The sequence below is a fragment of the Apus apus genome, chromosome 13 (genome assembly GCF_020740795.1).
Source record: "Apus apus isolate bApuApu2 chromosome 13, bApuApu2.pri.cur, whole genome shotgun sequence".
Lineage (NCBI taxonomy): Eukaryota > Metazoa > Chordata > Aves > Apodiformes > Apodidae > Apus > Apus apus.
The window spans coordinates 16,834,491-16,854,265 of NC_067294.1; the positions used below are offsets into that span (position 1 = coordinate 16,834,491).

General features: G+C 47.6%; 1 protein-coding gene across 2 annotated transcripts in view; it reads left to right on the top strand.

Moving 5' to 3' along the window:
* Window positions 1-6,059: 6,059 nt before the first annotated feature.
* CTNNA1 (catenin alpha 1) overlaps window positions 6,060-19,775 on the top strand; it is a 119,736-nt gene continuing 106,020 nt past the window's right edge. The window contains exon 1 of one of the 2 annotated variants that reach the window (XM_051630778.1): window positions 6,060-6,140. The gene's annotated coding sequence lies outside the window, so the exon portion shown is untranslated. Of the gene's footprint in view, window positions 6,141-13,724; window positions 13,812-19,775 lie in introns of those variants that run through there. The other variant, XM_051630777.1, reaches the window with a different exon arrangement.

Genomic DNA, 19,775 nt, shown 5'->3' on the forward strand with positions numbered 1-19,775 from the left:
TGGCTCCTGCTTTGTGTCTAGCGTTTGGGAATAACTTACTCATCAGGAAGGAGGAAAGCCTTGATGCTATGATGGTTTAAATGTGTAGCTTAAGTTGTGGTCATTTAACACCCTAAATTAAAATCACCCAGTACTTGCTTTGCTCTGCATCCCTGCTGGATAAGAAAGCAATCTGCAATGCCTGCTTATTCAAGTGGTACCTTAGAAACTAAAATCTTATTGTTTACTCTCCATGGATATGAAATAGTGATGTAATAGTGGCTCCTTTTAAAATTGAGACTTTTTTTTCCCCAGTGCCCTTGGCTAAGCTTTAGCTCCTTGCACAGTCCCACCTCTCTGGCAACCACATCTCAATGGTTCTGTGCACCCTTAGTCTTCACAGCCTTTTAGGACCTTTCCAGATGTAAAGTACCATAGAAATATAAAACCTTATCAATCAAAAGGCTGAAATAGATGCAGAGTGTGGAGGTCAGTGACTCATGCAGTAGGATTCTCAGGCTTCTGCTTTGCATTGCCTCAGGGCACTTCTTGGAATGTTCCCTTCTCTGGGGCTATGACAGTTTATTACACCAAGGCTGAGGTGAATGCAAACTACCCCAGCCAGGCTGTTCCCGAGTTGGCAAAGCAGCAACCAGTGAACCCAGCTCATGCTGAGCTTTTGGGGCAGCATCATTTCTCCTCATCACAGTTTCTGCTTGCTTTTTTTCAGGATGCCTGTGCTGTGTGTGCACGGGGAGGGGGATGAAGGTGCTGCTCTGTGTCTGCACCCTGTGGTCATGCTGGTGTTACCAGTTGCTTCTGGGTTCTTCTTTCCGAGGGCTCCAGGAGCACTTGGTGATGGAGGATGCTCAGCGTTGAGGAGGGCAGTGGGGTCTGATCCTCAGGCAGCCAGTGGTGCCAGAAGGAGCCCTGGTGTATCTGCAGATGTGCTGGTAAATCCATTCTCCTCCTGACTGAGGAGGGTCGTTTAATCTAGGTGGGTGTTTGAGCCATTCTGCTGCCATGTACAGTTTAGATGACACAGCTGCAGCTCCACCAAAAGCACCACCTACATGGTTTCCACCCTGCTAGTGCAGTCCTGAGGCATGCATGGCCCTGGGACACTGGGGTTTGCTTCCTGGCTGCATGGATGTTGATTCCTAACTGGATCTTGGGAAATGATCTGACTTTATGTATCTGAGCCCTGAAGAGGAATGGTGATGCCTCCCTGCTGCATGTACATGCTGAGGCCAGTACTGGGGAGCCCCTATGGCTTGATATTTGCACCAGATCTGCAATTTTGTCACTTTGCTGTGCTGCTGGCTTCATCAAAGCTCACCCAGCTTGCAAGGTCCTGCCCCCCTCTCTGGCAGGCCAGGGACAGGCACCTCCACAGCGACAGCAGAGGTGACAGCCCAGTGCAACTGCTGCTCTGCACAGCTGCTGGCACAGCTTGGCTGCCCTGAGGCTGTCCCTGCTGCATGACATGACCTCAGCTTGCAGATGGCTTCAGCCCTCTGGTACTTGGACCCTGACATTCTTTTTCCTCCTCCTGTTGGTCGTCTGCTGCCCATTCAGCCTCTCCTGCAGTGATTCTGCCTGTCACTACACCACATCACACCTTTTCACTTTTCTCATCCCTTTTATTTCCTTCCCTTTCTCATTCCCTCTTAATTCCCCTATTCCCATCTCCAACCCCAGCAGTCCTGTTTGTGCACCCCTTGCTTCTTTCAACGCTCCTCACAAACAACAAAACTAAACCACTCTCTTCAAAAACCACAAAGATGAAACACATTTTGAAACGGGCATGAATGGACACATGAAGCAACTACTTCATAGAATCACAGAATGGTTAAGGCTGGAAGAGACCTTAAAGATCATCAGGTTCCAACCTCCCACCAGCTCAGGTTGCTCCAAGCCCCATCCAACCTGAACACCTCCAGGGAGGGGGCATCCACAACCTCCCTGGACAACCTACCCCAGTGTCTTTCTGCCCTCATGGTGAAGAACTTCTACCTGATGTCTGACCTAAATCTACTCTTTCAGTTTAGAACTATTACCCCTTCTCCTATCACTACATTCCCCTGTGAAAAGCCCCTCCCCAGCTTTCCTGGAGCCCCTTCAGGCACTGGAAGGTGCTCTAAGGTCTCCCTGGAGCCTTCTCTTCTCCAGGCTGAACACCCCAACTCTCCCAGCCTGGCTCCAGAGCAGAGCCGCTCCAGCCCTCCCATCATCTCTGTGGCCTCTCCTGGACCCTTTTCAACAGGAAAGGGTCCTGTCAGCTCAGCAATGTTGTCACAGAAATAGAAAGTTCCAGCCAAAACACATAGTCTAGACCCTGTGTATGCAGGGACTGGCAGACAGAATAATTACACTAAGTGCTTCATAAAGAAGACCCTTCCTTGCTCAGCCCACAGACCTCCCACAGGATGTAGCAGTGAAAGGGCAGCTTTCCTGCTGTGGCTACACCCTAAGTGGTGTCTTCAGGTGGCACTAGTCAGGGGTTGCCCTTGTGCACACACCTGACTCATGCAGATAGGCTGCCAGGACTGTGCAGTTGCCACCCACCTTCTGCCTTACGTGCTACACCTGGAATTGCCCTAGCAGGGCTGGGACTGAAAGCCTTTATTGATGCACTGAGCAACCTACCCACAGTATCTCTGTGGTGGCCTCTCCCCTTTGCCTGGCCTCTCCTCTGGCTTAGGTTTGGTTTTTACCTACCAAAAAAAGGGCAATAGAAACTTCTAAAAAACCCAGGAAAATTGAACTACAAAACCACCAACGCTGCTAGAAGGGAGATTCAGGGTCAAGCAGAAAACTTCTAACTAATTTCAGAAAATGGATTAGATTTCAAGCTGCCAGCACAGCCTGATGCTCTCTTAATGACACTGGATGGGAAGTGTTAGCTATTGTTCCTGTGTGCCTGTCTAAACAACACCCTGCATTTCAGTCTTGTTGATAGAGCCTGCCACCATGTTCCAGAGAGCTGTTAATTAAGAGACAAAGTCCAATCTCAACCTAGCTGGCTCTACTTTTACATAATTTTATTTTTTTGTTTGCTCAGTCTTTTAACTTGCTCCACAGACCAACAGAGCTGCCAGCTGATCTACTTTCTGCTTTGCTCTTCAGTGGTACAGTGCAGAACGTGTGATTCTCCACAACTCTGGGCCTTCTACCTTTGAGTTTGTAGTTTTAAAAGAGATTTTTTTTATTTTTTTTTTTAAATCTGACATTTTGTCCTGAAAGGATGTGAGATGTGCAGAACTGCCAAATGTGGAAGCCGCCACAGGAGGCTGAGACATGATATTAAAAGGAGTAATGAAAGAAAGCAAGCTATTGAAGTATAAACTCAATTTTACTGAAGGTATGCTACAGATCAGAAATGAGTAGTTAGAATCCCTGGTGCAACTGACACCAAAATATTAATGGTTTGGTACAAGCAGTTAATAGAAAGAGCTGAAAAAATCTGTTTTCTCTGTGTTTTCAGAGGAGAGCCTTTTTGTTAAGGCACAGAAGACCATATATTATTTTAATAACAGGTATCTCAGTCACCATCATAATCATAGAATAAATTACAGATGTCACTCTCTTTCGATTAACTTCACCAACAAGGCTGGACTCTTGCCCCTTGTTTTCTTTCTGGATTGTAAAACAACAGCACTCCGTTCCTTTCCTCGTCTTGGATCCCATTCTTGGATTAAACCTGCAGGAAGGAGAAATGCAATCTCAATCACGGCAGGATGCAGTCTGTCTTCCTGCAGGAAGGGTTTGCAGGAGTGTGCCAGAAATAGGAAACACGGCCCTGCTAATGCCACGGAACCAGGAGCTGGAGGAAGTTACAGGCCTGAGCCACGAGGTGCCTTTGCTGTCACGCTGACCTGGGGCTTGGCCACCTTTGGGAACCCACACAGGCTGCCCATCTCCCTTGGCTGAACTGCACACCTGACACGAACCTGCCTCCCCGCTGGGTTGCACAGTCTCCTTTTCCTTTTCTTGATGTGAAAGGATGGAGCGAGTAAGTTCAGGTATCTCAGAAGTGCTGGCAAATGAACCAGGAAATGTATTAAATTGCTTCCATTGTTTTTACAGGCCAGTACAAGTGTAAGCTCTGTAGGGACACCTGTATCAAAAGCCATCTCAAAACAGACCACGGAACACCCCAGGGAAAGGTGTCACAGCACAGGAAGCCATGGCTCTCGCACAGGAGGCTCCCCGGGACTGCTCAAAGACACCTGTGGAACAAAGCACTGCCTAAGGACACCTCTCCCCATCTGCAAACCCACCTCAGCTCTGGTGACCCAACTGCTTTTCCCACCTTCCTTCGTCCCTGTTATTAGAACCCCGGACGGGTTTGGGCGGGAAGGGCCCTTGCAGACCATCTTCTTCTTCCAGCCCCCCAGAGGGCAGGGGCACCTCTCGCTGGGTCAGGCTGCTGCCGTGAGCCCCAAGACTCTTCCCCAGATCAAAAGCACTGGTGAAGGTTAACCCACAACAGGTTTCTAAGACAAAAACACCTATTTTCAAAACCAGAGAGGACACAAGCTGTCATTTCCCACCCCCCCTCCCCATCTCTTCCCAAACCCATCACCTCCCAGCTCTCCACAGACCTTTGGCCTCCTGCGCTACCCCAGGTAGACAAAGACTGGTGAAGACTGACAGTGATTTGATAGAGTCTTGCATCTGGGGAAGAACAACCCCATGGACCCCCCAGGTTGGGGGCTGAGCTGCTGGAGAGCAGGGTAGGAGAAAGAACCCTGGGGGTCCTGGTGGGCAGTAGGATGACCATGACCAGCAGTGTGCCCTGGTAGCCAAGAAGGCCAATGGATCCTGGGGTAGGTTAGAAAGGGGGTGGTTAGTGGGTCAGGGAGGTTCTCCTGCCCCTCTGTTCTGCCCTGGTGAGGCCACATCTGGAATGTTGTGTCTAGTTCTGGGCCCCTCAGTTCCAGCAGGACAGGGAACTGCTGGAAAGAGGCCAGGGCAGAGCCACAGAGATGCTGGAGGGAGTGGAACATCTCCCTGCTGAGGAAAGGCTGAGGGAGCTGGGGCTCTTGAGCTTGGAGAAGAGGAGGCTGAGGGGTGACCTCACCCATGGTTACAGATGTGTAAAGGGCAGTGTCAGGAGGACAGAGCCAGGCTTTGTTCAGTGATGTCCAGTGACAGGACAAGGGGCAGTGGGTGCAAACTGGAGCACAGGAGGTTCCATGGGAATATCAGGAAGAACTTCTTTCCTGTGAGAGTGACAGAGCCCTGGGACAGGCTGCCCAGAGAGGCTGTGGAGTCTCCTTCTCTGCAGACATTCCAACCCCCCTGGACACGTTCCTGGGTGCTGTGCTCTGGGTGCCCCTGCTCTGGCAGGGGGGCTGGGCTGGGTGATCTTTCCAGGTCCCTTCCAACCCCCAAGATTCTGGGATTCTGTGATTCTCTCTGAAAGCACAAGGTCCCTGTCGGTTCACCAGAGGCCCAGGTAGCCTCCTGGGGGTCCCGGGGGGGGCTGAGGTCCCGGGGATCCGGGGGTGCTGAGAGGCCAGGGGTCCCGGGGGGCTGAGGTCCTGGGGATGTTGAGGGGCCGGTGGTCCCGGGTGCTGAGGTCACGGGGGTCTGGGGGTGCTGAGGGGCCTGGGGTCCCGGGGGTCCCGGGGTCCCGGGGGGGGGGCTGAGGTCCCGGGGGTCCCAGGCGGCTGAGTTCTCGGGGGTTCCAGGGGGGCTGAGGGTCCGGGGGTTCGAGGGGGCTGAGGTCCCGGGGGTGTTGAGGTCCCGGGGGTCCCGGGGGTCCGAGTTCCCGGGGATCCCGGGAGGACTGAGGGGCCGGGGTCTCGGGGGTCCCGGGGGGCTGAGGGGCCGGGGATCCGGGGGGGCTGAGGTCCCGCGGTGCTGAGGTCCCGGGGGGGCTGGGGTCCCGGGGGGGCGGGGGTCCCGGGGGACTGAGGTCCCGGGGGGCTGAGGTCCCGGGGGGCTGAGGTCCCGGGGTCCCGGGGGATCGCGCCCCCGCCGGCGGGCGGCGGCGGGCAGGGCGCGGGGGGCGGTGCCGGGAAGAGCGGCCGGGCCGCGGCGGGGCGCGCGGGGCGGGGAGGTGCCCGGAAGAGCCGGTTCCCTCGGCGGGACGGGCGGCGGGAGCGAGCGGCGGGGCCGGGCGGGCCGGGGTCCTGCGGCTGCCGGGGCAGGTCTGCGGGGTCTGGGGGCGGTCTGGGGGCGGGTGTGTGTGGGGGGGGGGGAAGCGGCAGAGTCGCTCTGTTTTTTCTCTCGCTTGGAAACTTTCAGGCGCTCTTGAGGCGGGCTGGGCCGCGCCGGGTCTCTGTGAGGGGAGGCCGAGGCGGGGGGAGCGCAGCGCGGCCCGGGCCCGCCCGGCGGAGCGGGGAGAGCGGGGAGAGCGGAGCGGGCCGGGCCGGGCCGGGCCGGGCCGCGCTGCCGCCGGTGGGGTGCGGGGGTGCGGGCCCAGGCCCGGGCCCAGTGCGGGGTGGCGGCGGGGCGGGCTGGTAGGGTGGGTGGGGGCCGGCGGGGTTTTGGTTTGAGAAGTGTGTGCTGGTCTTTGTTGTTGTTTTCTGGGGGGGGGTTTTTTGCTTTTTTTTTTTTTTTCCCGGAGGAAAAGCGCCTGCAGAAGTTTCGGTGGCTGCGTTGCAGGCCCCTCCCCCCGGCCGCGGGCCCGGCGGGGCGGTGGCGGGCAGGGCCGCTCGGGGCGGGGGGGCCCGGCCCTGCTCTGCTTCTTCTGCTCCGCTTCTCCTCCTGCTCCCTCCGACCCCCCGAGCCTCTCTTGCCGTGCCCCTGAAGGGAGGATCCCCCCCTCCCCGGGTGGGTGTTCCTGTCCCGGTTCACAAAACAGCCTCGCTTCAGGGGGAACATTTCCACCCCACACCCCCCTTTGCTCGGTTCTTCCACGTTTTTTGACACCCGCTTCTAATCTGCCGGTGTGTCGTAAGGCGAGTGCTTCTCCTTCGCTGGCGAGAAGTTTCCTGCTACTTTCTACAGCCGAAAAGCGAGGGGAGCCGTGCCAAGTTCTCAGTTCTCAGCCGCCCCTGCCTGCCCGCTGCCGGTGGAGGCCGGGCAGCAGCGTTACCAGCGGGGTTGGATTCATCGCTCCTGCCGCTCCGGCGCGCCTGAAGCCTTGTCAGGATGAAACTTGGCAGGGCAGCGTGTGGCGCGTACGTTTGGTGAAGGCTTGGGGTGTGATGAGGGCAGGCCTGCCCTGCCCTGCCCTGCCCGCCTGCCCTTGGACGGGCTGCCCTGCCCCGCAGGCGGCGGGTGGCTCCTGGCGAGGGCGATCGATCGCCCTCTCGCCCGGGCTGGGGTGCGAGCATCCACGTCCTCGTTCCTGCTCTCAGTTATGACTCGGGGCACGCCCGGGTTATCCGTATTGAACTAGTCTGGGAGTTCTTTGCCGCCCCTTCACCTTCCCCCCACCCCCCCGCCCCTCGCCTTGTCTTTTGGGTGTTGTTTTTTTTTTTGCGATGAGGTTTGTGCGAAAGGTTTTAATGGTGCTTAGAGTTTGTTGTTTCCTGCATTCTTCCTGCCCTGCGAGAGGGGAAGCGGAGGAGGTGGGAGAGGCCCTGTTAGTTGCACTCTTGTGCTGACGCACATCCTCAGTCCTGCTGGCTACACCGGGCCTGGAGTCCTTTCACGACCAAATAAAGGCTGCGGGGTTTTGTTTCAGCTGGTTTTATGGGCAGGTTTGTGTTTAAACAGAGGTGAAAGCCCAGCTTACTTCACAGTATGTGTATTCTCGGTGCCCTTTGGTCTGTCTTGGGGTGCTAAGGCCACGTGTTTAGTAGGACTTGCTCCCTGCCAATTGAAACTTTCTGTTTCAAAAGGGCATAAAAAGCTGCTGGATGATTCGACGTGAAATTATTTACTGAGAAACAGTTTTTAAAACATCAAGGAAATGTTTTTTGGATTTTCTCAGGAGAAACCGTGGGAAATGGTTCTTCTTCCCCACATAAGCCCCCCTGGCATTGGCTTGAGACAGAAACAGACAAAGGTTTATTAGGTTTTGTTTTGAAAAGGCTTTGCCCTAACCTTTTCCACAATAAACAACATGCCTTCAGACTGGGTTTTTTTGTTTGTTTGTTGTTTTGTTGTGTTTTTTTTTTCAGTCAGCTCTAATAACAGGGCTCTGCATCGGAGATTAAAAGTTTATGCAAGGTGGCAGGGGGAAGCACAGCAGGCAGAGATTAGACAAGCCACAGTTAAATTGATGATTTAAAATATCAATGTAAATATTTACCTCACAGCAATTTTTCGGGCTTTGTGAAACACGAGCATTTCTGTGCTGACATGTGTAATGTGCAGCTTCTTTGTAGGACTTCCATTGGTCTGATAAAGTTAACTGAAAGATGTAAAAGAAAAGTAATTTATCTTTTTTCAGCATCATGAATATCTTCCTTCTGCAGCTGTAAGATGGAGAAACTGATCTTGCAAAGGAATCCACATTAGTAGAAATGTTTATCAGCTGGGGATATACTTTAGTGGGCCTTCAATCCTGCCTTGAAATTCTCTCAGCTGTTACTGTTTGATTGCTAAATTACCTCCCTTGTGCAAAGAAGCTCACAAAGATATTTAGTGACAGTCTACTCAGCTGGACAGCATCTCTGCTCTGGGGTGAGGGCCTATGTGGCCATGATATTTCTGTTAAATGACTTGCTGTATTCAGTTTTGCTGAGATCTCCTGGCTTTGCTGGACACTGAAGGACACATAATGAATAAAAGAGTATTATTTTATTAGGATAGTGCCATATTGAGACACTGATCCAGCATGGTGATGAATGCCTGTTGTTGTTTTCTATTATCTTGCCTTTAACTGGAAATCACTCAAATTCTTGTACTGCAGATCCTTAATGTATATAACCTTGAGGATTTAGAACCTTTACTACTCTGGGAATTCACACTAATTTAGTTTTATAGCTAATCTGGAATAGCTCCATTGAGTGAGTTTATAGCTCATGCGTTGGTTAAATAGCATTGCAGCTTTAGAGAAAGTGCAGATGTTTGGTAATGACTGCTTTTAACTCCATACTATTTTAATCCAGAGTATGAGACTTAAAATAGAGCCTACCCACAAAATTGTACACCAGTAGCCTTACTGGAGCAGCTATGCTGAAAAAATGAGCATAGAGAGTGACCTGCTGTGCCGTGAAGCAGGACTGGGTACAAATAGAAGTACTGAGATAAAGAAATGGCAGGAGGAATGCAGTCACTGCAACTGTATGTGGGGCTTTTCTCCTTGAGTGGCTGAGACTCCTTATCTTCCAGTCAGGATGAGAATGGGTGTGAACTCTGGTTTCTGGTGTGCAGTGGCTTCATGTAGACTCTTCTCTTGGCAAACCTGGTGGGTAAATATGATTCATAATTCCTCCTTGACTCCTCTATTTAAAGAACCAGCTACCTGTTCTCTAAACATGATTGCATATTTTAGTTTTGTTAATCCCAGATGTACTACAGAAAACATCTGCTAGTCCTTTGACATGTGTTTCTAAGTAGTTCAGGTGGAACCAGAGAGGAGTAACCTTTTTTCCTTGTGTTTTATAAAGTGATAGTTTAGATCTGCATATTTAATAATTTCTAACACAGGTTGCAAAGGGAAAATTTCCCATAATCTATTTAGATTCCCTTCTGTCACATTTTTTCTAATTTACAAGACTTGGTTAATCATTTAGGCCCCTGAGAATCTCTTTTGAAAGGCTTTAGGTTCAGGCATCTATGGATGGAAAGAGAAAATTTGAAGCCAGGTATAGATGAATGGCTAGCAGTTACCAAGGTGGAGAGAGGGACAGTACTGAGAACATGAGAGCAAGCTGGATGCCAGTAGTTTCCCCAGAAGATCTGTTTTAATGTGTTGAATGACACAAGGAGGGAGGAGTTTTGATGTACGTTACAATCTTTGAGGGAGTGAAACTCCCGCAGTGTTTCCAAGGCAGTGAGGAGGTTGAGAGCAAAGAAGCTGGGGAACTAGCTTCAGTGTGGGAGGTATTATTTCCCTGTTGATAATGAGCTTAAGCTCATGGTGTGCATTTTTTCCAAACAAATCCAGTTCTCTAACCTATCTGCCCCTTACAGAACAGGTACGTGTATGGCTGTGTGTGCTTGTGAGGAATTTCTGTGTGGAGCTCCTGTAGAGGACCAAATGAGATGTTTGTGGAAGTTGGAGTAGAATGTGCTGTAAACCATTAGTGCAGCCTATTCTGGAGTAGCCTTCAACAGCTACTGGAAGGAAAAGAGATTGAAGCTAGCGAGCTTGTGTATAGGTGATGAAGGATCATGATAATAAGATTTTTTAAAAGTTTTTCTTTTCCTGAAGATTAACTGAAGGAAGTGAGGCATGTAGGCTAGACACTTCTGTCCTTCCTGTTCAGCAGAAAGATCAAGAGGGTGTTTAGGTAAATACTAGATTTGCTTCTTTTCAATTAGTGAGAAGTCAGTAGGAATTCATGTTATGAGGAACACGTGGCTTTGATGGCGTGGGTGGTTTTTTCCCTTCCACCTTACACTGTCTTTCCCACTTCATCCAAGGATTCAGAAAGTTTTCATTCACCAATTTATTCTGGGTACTTTTATAAATGACATCTATGCAAATCTAAGGCTCTAAGGGGGGAATTCTTCTTTCTGTATCTTTCTGGATGATAAAAACTCAGCCCAGATGATCCACTTATATAAAGGATCTGCACAAGGGCTGCACTAGCAGTATAACTTTACATAGCCAAAAGGATCAGTTTAATTTTTCATGTGAACAAGGCTGAGCTGTATGCCTATAAAATGGTGTTTAACCTGCATAACACTGAGCAGGTCAGTATTCATGTTTGCAAAGTGCACTTGAGACCTTCAGCTGAAGCTGTGGATGGGTAAATGTTTGTTTTCATTGACTAGAATAACAAATTCAGGAACAGTGTTGTTGAATAGCAGAGGACAGAACGGGTGGTATGCTGAGAAACAAGAAGGTGCAGGTGAGGGTCCTCTGTGTACATGCAACTAATCAAGATATACAAGGTGCCTGTTCTGTACCTGCTTTTTCAGAAGTATGTCCTTGAATACTTGTACAACTAATTTCCTTTAGCATGACTTAAAGACCTAGTGAGTCTTATTACTCTGTGTAAGAGTTGCTCAAGATCTTGGATAATTCATTGTGAACTGTGAACTTGTATGCAAGTGACAAGTTTTGTATAAACATCAAGAATGATTTAACATAGAGTTCATTTCAACTAGTACCTGATGTCTAGATGTTTCAGAGTCTAAGGATCTTAAAGCCTAAATTATTTATTCATTTAAAGGATGAGAAGTTGGACAATGAGCTAGAAGTTGTGCACTGGGGGCTTGATGTGATCTGGTTACTATAGCTGAGAGGTTCATCCAGCCTAGTGTCCTCTCTCCATGACCGTGATTGGCTTTGGTTGTTCTGCTCCCATCAACTTTTTATTAGTCTAGCCTTTGCCTGTGGCCCTAAATTACAAGCCCTTTGTCTGGCCTTGGCCAAGGTGGCTGCTAACATCACCAGAAGGAGGGAATACGACAGGAGCTCCAGGGCTCATTGCCATTTCTCCTGTTTGTCACACTGCTGAGCAGTATCCTCTGACTCTTTGATGCCTTTGAGGAGTGCTGGATTCTCTTGGGCCGTGTCTGTTGTCCCCCTTTGGTTCCCTGATCGTAATTTTTGACCCTTGCCACCTTTCTTTTCTTTAACCTCCACAATCATTTGGCTTCCCTGTGTTCTCTCCCCACCTTTTCCTTGGGTGGTGGCAGTGTATAAAGCCATCCCTGAAAGGGAACGCAGCAGGCAGGCAATAAAAGCCTAAGAAAAGGGCAGTCAGTAGCATTGCTTCCCCTAGGTGCTGTGTGCCAAGCTCCTGCAGTATGGGAGCTTCCTGAGCCAGGAGTTGGAGCCCAGACTAACTTGGGTCCTGCAGATCTGTCCAGCAGCTCTGGTAGCTGGTGCCCAGCACTGGCAGCAGCCTGCTCAGCTCCTCTGCAGGTGCACACTGTCCCTTCACAGTGTTCAGTGGCTTCATTTCTTACATATTCAGAAACCTGCTTGAGGGTTGAAGAGCTTTGTACAACCTACGAGTGAAATGAAAGACAATGTATTTTTTGAGAGAGTGAAAAGCAAGGGTCTCGTTTGGCTCTATGAAGAGCTCTGGAGTTGTTTGAATTTCTGTACTAAGTATGGCTTTGTAGTTACTGCCACTGCCGCATTTTGGAAATTGTGTTTAATTACAAGCAACTGCCATTACAGCTGGAAGTGCATTTCCTGACTAGCGTTAAACAATGCATCCTGAAAGCAGAGATGTGGGAAGGCTTTTAGGAAAGGGAGCATATCCCTTATTTGTTATTCCATGGCACTTCCACTGCTGGTGGAGTCCTCAATCACATTGTTCTTGTTCTGTACAGTGAAGAGTGCAATATTACTCTGTAGGTGGTTTTGCCCCCCTCTCCCAGCTGAGATTATGGAGGGAAAATAATGACATATGATGCAATAAATACTAGCAAAAAACCCCCAAACAACTTAAAGGTTAATTTGTACCAAACAAAATAATGAAAATTAGTTGGGCAGGGTTAAAATCCTATAACCTCAAGAAAAGAAAAGTTAATTTCTGGTCTGTATGCATCAGTACTTTAGCACCAGGTGTTTTAAGCTGTTTTACTTAGTTTTCAGGAATTGGTTAAGACAGTTTGATTATGTTTAACAGAATCTGATCATAGGCCTAGGGAAAATCAGTGGTTATTGGTGACAGATGCAGTGTTCAGCAGAACCAGAGGCAAGGCACTGGTGCAAAGCCAATTTAACAGGATTTCTGAGCTCATCTGTTTTTAGCTTGGTAGTGTTGTCTTATTTCCTGTTCCTGGGGGTGAGGAGAAGGGATGGAGTGGGAAAATATGTCTTCAATCAAATATAAGTTGGTTTCTGCTCAGAAAATGGTTGTGTTACTGGCTCAAAATCCTTCTTTTTTTTTTTTCCCCAGCAAGACTAGCCAAGCAATGACTCCTCCCGCTCCAGTCTTCTGGTTCCTTCCTGTTGTTTTTATGAAATCTGGGCGGGTCAGTGACTTTTTTTAAAACCAGAGTTGCTTTAATTGGTCATCCATATGCCAAGGCAGTGACTTGAAAGGATTCCTGTCCGGGCCCATCCTTGTTAGCTCAGATTGCCACGCACCACTGTGGGTCCTTAGCGAGTTTGTACTTGACAGGAGGTGGTTATGGCTTTGCAGGTAACTCTGGTAAGCTTCCAAAAATGAGCTGCACCACAATGTTTTTATTATTACTGTGCTTTTCTGGAGAAGCTGCAAAGTTCCCATCAGTCAGTGCCCTCTGTGTTTGCAGTGTCCACAAACTTGTTGACAGTTAGGGGAGAGGAGGTGGTGTTGTGTTAGAGCATCCTACCTTACAGATTCTTCCAGGTAATTGCATTTAGACGATGCTTAACTCATCCAAACTACATTTGTGCATTATATTTATGTTCACTCTTCTTCCCAGGGTTTGTTTTTTGTGTAGTTTTTTTTCCTTCTTTACTCACAGCATATGTTGGTGGAGCTGCAAGTTGAGAGTTGTCTGGGGGCGTGCAGTGATGGTGCAATTCTTTTTCCCATGAAACTAGTTCTTTGTTTATAGCTAAGAGATTTTGTTGAAGGTTGCTGTGAGCATAAAGTGACATTCTTGGTCTTATCACTTGTGGGTTTTGTTATTTCTTTTTTTCTTTAAGAAATACTTGCTTTGTAATTTTTAGATAAGACTGACAAAATGTTCCTGAATCAAAGTGAAGGACTGCAAAAGGAATTGTAAATCACTTTTCCCAGAGAAAAACTTTAGAAGACATTTTACTTTGAAGAATCTTTACACTCATGTTCTCCTTTGCTTCGGTAGGTGCTCTTCTTTTAGTAGCTTTTGCAATTGGAGAAAACTATGGAAAACTTTTTTCACTCTTGCAACTCTGAATTTTCTTTAGTTGTTGCTATGCTGAGCATGCAATTGAGAGAATATGATATTTAGTCTGTTAATACAAGACTGTCCATTTCCTCCATGTTTAAGCAAATTATCTCTTATCAAACCTATAATTATAGGGATCTAATTTTTTCAAAACGTGTGTCAGCTCAAACAACTCCAGAATCTGTGTACTTCTGACTGTTTTAAAATTGTTAATTAAGGTCTAGATTTAGAAGATGTGGTCAGCTAAAAGCACTGAAGGGTATTGCATAACAACATATCAATTTAGGAATGAAAATGTGGTTTGACTGGGGTCACATTCTGGTTATTTCTGACTCTGTAGCTTAAATGGCACTTTTTATTGCAGATTGAGTGCTGAAGAAGATCAGAACAAAAATACTCAGGTTTTCTTTTCCTTTTATTGCCAGCCATCACTAGGCTTTTTGCAAGCTAAGCAAGAACTAATTTTGCAGCACTGGCAGATTCTTATGCCAACTGATAAAGTAGGCTAATTTGTAACAGAACTTTTTCTTATTTGAGGGATACTTGTGGCAAAAAGTTAATTTGTTAAAAGGTTGTCCCTTGTTGCATTCCTCGCTAACTTCAGTTGGTAATTGGAACCTGTGGTATCCTAGTTGGGGGTTTGAGGAGCTGTGCTGTGTAGCCACAGCCTAGTTATTATATCTTCACTGACTGTGTGTCTCTAGGGTCTGAAATGCATACTGCGGTTCTGAGAGCAGCAACAAGCTGTTCTTCCATTCTTACTTAATGATTTTAGGGAAGCTTGACATGATTTTCTGCCTCAAGGGTGGGAAGAGACTGTGAGGTTGGAAGGGCTCTCATTAGTTGACCCAAAGTGGTCCAGCAGATGTACAGGTCTCACCTAGGCTCTGCTGTCACACTCTCCAGACTATGTCCCCTGGCCTAGTTTGAAAGTGCTGTCTGAGTAGGCTTGAATGGAAGACGTGGCTGGGAGGACTGGGGCTTGGGAATTCACCTTGTCATTGCTGCAGGGATAACTCAGTTGCCAGTTGTTGCTTTTAGCTTAAAATGCAATTGTGTTGCCCTTCTGCGTAGTCAGATTGTGGCAATCTGATGCCTGACAGCTAAAATGCAGCAGATAAAGATCTAGTGATTATTTGTTCTGATTTTGGAAGTTATCTTTCATGGTGTTAGTATTGCTGATATTCAATGTGAAAGGCACCAACTTTATGGTGGAGGCAGAACAGGTGGATTTATTATTAATAGTAATAGCTCACTGCTCATGACACATCCTTTCCATTTCCCAAATTCTCAAAAGCTAGAATGTTAATATTAGTTATACATGAGATCAAGCTGTTTTTTTTTTTGGTTTTGTGGTGGGATTTTTTTTGTTGTTCCGTTTTGGTTTTGTTTTTAGAAAAAGCATGGGTGTCTTCTAAAGCAGTGTCTTGATACCCCATCAGATTTCTTTGAGTCCTGTTTGAGTTCTGAAAACTGTGCAAAAATAAATTGGACTGTTATTAGGACATACTGGGATATCCATCTGGACAGCTAAATGGTGATAAGTTTTGGTTCTTGCATCCTTTTAGGATGTGATCCATGAACTGGAGCCTTAGTGTGACTTACAAGCCACTAATGGCCCATGCTTGCTGTGATTTGACTTGCCATGCACCTCCTTTCTAGCTCCTTTCAGGCAAAACAATCCTGTCAAAAATGAAATGCTTGGAATGTGATGCTGCCATAACTGAAGGCAGGTGGTTCTTGTTACCCCTGGTGTCTCCAAAAATGTCTTATCCATAGTTGTGGAATCAATGCAGGAGCACAACTGGGAAGCTGCTTGTGCAGAGTGCCTTCCATCCTCTTAGTAACAGCTAGACCAAAATGAAGGTGTGAAAACCTGTTGTTAGAGAGTGTATTCTTATTAGTTTGGAGTGAAGGTAAGTTACTTGAATTCACAGTGCTACAGCAGCTGGGAAGCTATGAGGATTTAGCACATACTGCTTTGCAAAGTGTGTTGCATCTGAACCTGGTGGTATGTTCCATGCCTGCTCTCATGTGATAGTGCGTGGTGTAGGTTGGGCTGTGCTTCCAGAGGGGCAAAGGTGACTGACTGGCTTTGGCAACAAGGCAGCAGGCAGGAGGTAACACCCATATAGAACAGAAAACAGTTATAAACTGAGTATTTTTAGGGACACCAGATTAGGTTGCATCTATTGAGTCAGTAGCAAGGTCTAAAGATTTGCTAAATAAATGGAAAAGTAGAGAAACATTTGGCTGTTACTCTGTTGCACAGAGGCTGTGCAAGGCCTCTGGTGAGCTGTTTCAGATGCCTTACTATAGAGCTTCTCTACAAAAGCAGCAGAGACAAAAACATATGAAAACAGATTATGAGAGCTGGATCTGAAGTGGTGCAGGCTTATCTGAAGTGGTACAGGCTTACCTGGACTGGGATTTATTTTTATTTGGCTGGTTATTCCAGTCTATGAAAAGATGTGTGGCAGAGTTGTATATGCTCGAATGGCAGAAATGCTTTGATAATAAAAGAATATAGTCTGTGCAACATCTGAATTTGCATTAGTATTTTTGATTCTGAAATTCTAATAATAAGGATTTGTAAGGAGGTAGTACCTTCCTTGTATTTACGGTGGAGGAAATTTGGTAGCTGAACAGATGAAATTTAATGTAGAAGGCTGTATTAGAATATAATTAATACCTGTTTTTAGTTATGTATACTTGATGTTAGAATCAGCTTAAATCAAACCCACTTAAATCCTTGAAAAGCATCACACATACTAAACATCCTTGACTATCAGCTATTCAGTCCTGAGAGGAGTAGTGCTTTAATTGTGGAACAGGGCGGGCAAATTCATTTGAAAGCTATGAAGGAAAAAGTAAAGAATGAAACATGCTTTTCCTGAATATTCTTAGTTATATGAAAACCAGTTGTGAACTGTCAGCAGGACCTGATGAAACCCACGCATGTGAGCTGGGTTTAACATGAAATGTGCCTTGACCTTCTTCAGACCAAAAATGTTTGGAAGATTTCTGTTAATGGCATATATTAAATACCAAACTCCCACAGATCTTAATCTGCTCTGTCTTGTTCTCCACCTTCAGCAGGGCTGCTGGTTATCAGATCGGTTGGGTACTTAGGTAACAAATCAAACAAAGTCAAAAGGATTCCCTTGGAAGCAGGCTAGCTGGTTCATTTTCTAGCTGGCAGAGGAAGCTGGGTGGTTGTGTCGTAAATCCCAAGAAGTTCCAAAGATAGTCTGCAAGCATGGTAGAGGACAGGGCTATCATTCAAAATGACTATGACTACTTAAATAAAAATGAGAGAAATAAATAAGGTGCAAAATAAGGCAGTCAAGTACATATTACTGTGCTTGGGCTCAGTGAGCTGCACAAAATGGGGAGCACCTAGGTGGGTAGCAGAAAGGGTGTTAAAATGGGGAATGTTCTCCTATGTCTTTGTCTTGTGGTCTATTGTTAGGTTTTTTGGCATAATGCTTGTATTCAGCATGTGGTCTAATGTGCTTGGCCTGGGTAAGACTCCCACCATGCTGGTGAGACCACTGTTTGAATATCATCTTCCCTAACAGAAAATAAAACCTGTTGAGTGAAGTTAAAAGCTTTTAGAAAGTAGCTTGTCAGGATAGTTAAAATTTGACGACTGGTGGAAGATGAAATGTAAAAGAGGTAGCATAAGGTGGTAGGACTCCCGTTGGAGCACAGAGATGAGTGGTTAGATCTTCTGCTGTGTAACCAAAAGAGATTTGCTCTGGTCCAGAGGTTGGGAGACTGCAGGATCTCCTTCTATAGAGCAGGTTGAATGAACAAACTGAGTAGCCTGAGATATCTGAGATACAGCCAGCAGCACCCTTGGGTGAGCATGGGGGTGCAACCTGGAAAAACAGGACCATGGGCCCTGAGCCCTTCCGTGACTCTGTTGGAGTGCAGAGCTCTCTGTTAAATAGTGCTTTTTTGTGGGCTTTTCAAAAAGCCTGGGATGCCTTCAGGGCACTTCTGTAAGGGAGCTGCAGAGCTGCATTCCTACGCTTGCCCAAGTCTAGAAATTATCTGCATGCCAAAATTCTGGAAGTAGGTACCTGAAGTTATTCTTAAAAAACCTTGAATTACCAGTTTTTGAAAATACCACGGCCTTTAGTTGTGGCTTTTGGAAAGAGCACTTTACACACATCACCCTCTGTGCATTCATGGCAGGCCAGCTCATGCACTGTGGTGTGCAAGTGCAGCCTCAGCAGTTTAATGCTTCCTTCTGCTCAGGGCTGTGCCCTCAGCTCTCCCCAGCTGGGCTGGGACCTGCCCTGGGCTGCACATTGGGCTGAGCTCATTCATTTAGTTGCTGCTGCAGTCTAGTCCTCTTTGCTGTGCAGTCCCACCTCCTCCTTTGGGACATTAAGTTAGGGTAATTTTTATAGCTACTAGCTTACTCTGAGACCATTTTAGCTCCTTGAAGTGGCTCAGTGCATCAGGTGTGTGCCAGTGTGGGTGCCCCATTGAGGCAGGGAAAGAAGTGGAGAACTGTGGCAGGGTTTGCTTACAGTAGAGTAAAGGGAGCCTTTTCTTAAGCTATAGCCATTGAGAGATCTTGATTCTTGAGGGAAGAAAGGGACAAGATGGCCTGGGATGGCTCCGCTTGCAGAGCTGCCTCTTGGCTGGAAGTGTAGAGGTTTCTGGAGGCAACAGGGAAATCTGGAAGTAGCTTCTTTGAAACTCCTGTTCTTTCCCCACCCTCATATCCTTGCAAGTACACTAAACCCCAGTAAGACATCATTGCTTTGCTCTTGCACTGTCTATGAGAATAATGAGCACCATCATGACCAGTGTAATAACCTGAAGGGTTTGCAGTTAGCATGCTGGGCTGTGAGCAGGGTTTAAGGATGGGGCTTCACGTGTGTGAGCATTAGATGTGCTGGGAGGGTGCTCCTGCTCTGCAGCAGCTCTGCTTGATGCTCTGTTTCCAGTGGCACATGGTTCAGCTCGGCTGTGACATCCAACTTTGCCCCGTGTTTCCACTTGAAGGGCTTTGCCAGCAGTGCCAGCTGACATAACCATCTCCTCTCACCGGTTCCACTGGCTGTGGTATCTGTGGTGGCACGGGGAGCCAGATGGGGATCTCGGCCCACCCTGCATATACAAATTTCTTTCCCTCCAGCCAAATCAGTTCTTCCCCATCTGGTTAATCACTCAGCCGTGGGGAAAGCTGTGCCAGTACAGAGGGGGTGTGATGTGAAGATGGGCATGAGTTCCTCGAGGGGTGTGGGAGGATGAACATTGGTTTTTAAGCAGCTTTCCTGCTGCTTATGAAACCACAGACTGGGCAACCACAGCTTCTTGTGCGATGGTGTCTTTCTATAGATTTTAGCACTTCAGACTCAGCATCGTTTGCTCTCTTCTGCTGTGTAGTCTGTGCTGCTTTGTCCTTCAGACTCCTGCTCGGAGTGCTGCTCTGTGTCCTGTGGCCTGGAGAGCCTGTTTCTGTATCAGCTGGCTCGTCCCAGCTCTCTGAAGCCAGTGCTACTCTGGCCTGCAGTTGGGTTCATCTTGCAGAGGCTGTCCTTTATCTTTGAGGTGTTACAGTTATTGCAGACATCATGGGAATTCTTGTATGCTCTCCAAAAACCAACAATTAAGTACTCTCCTACAAAGTCCTCTGACTTGGTTTACTACCCTTACCATGTTTGAATTTAATGAAGCAAAACCTTGAGCAGTCACAAGACAGGTTCCGGAGAATTAGAGCTTTCTCCTGGCAGAAGTGCAGCCCTGCCTTCACATGGCCCTGGCAGTTGTCCTTTGATCCCCTAGCCCCCCACTCACACAAGCATTTGTAAGCTATAGCCTGTTCCTGTATTCACAAATGTTTAATTGAAGAAACATATTTGCTACAATGTACA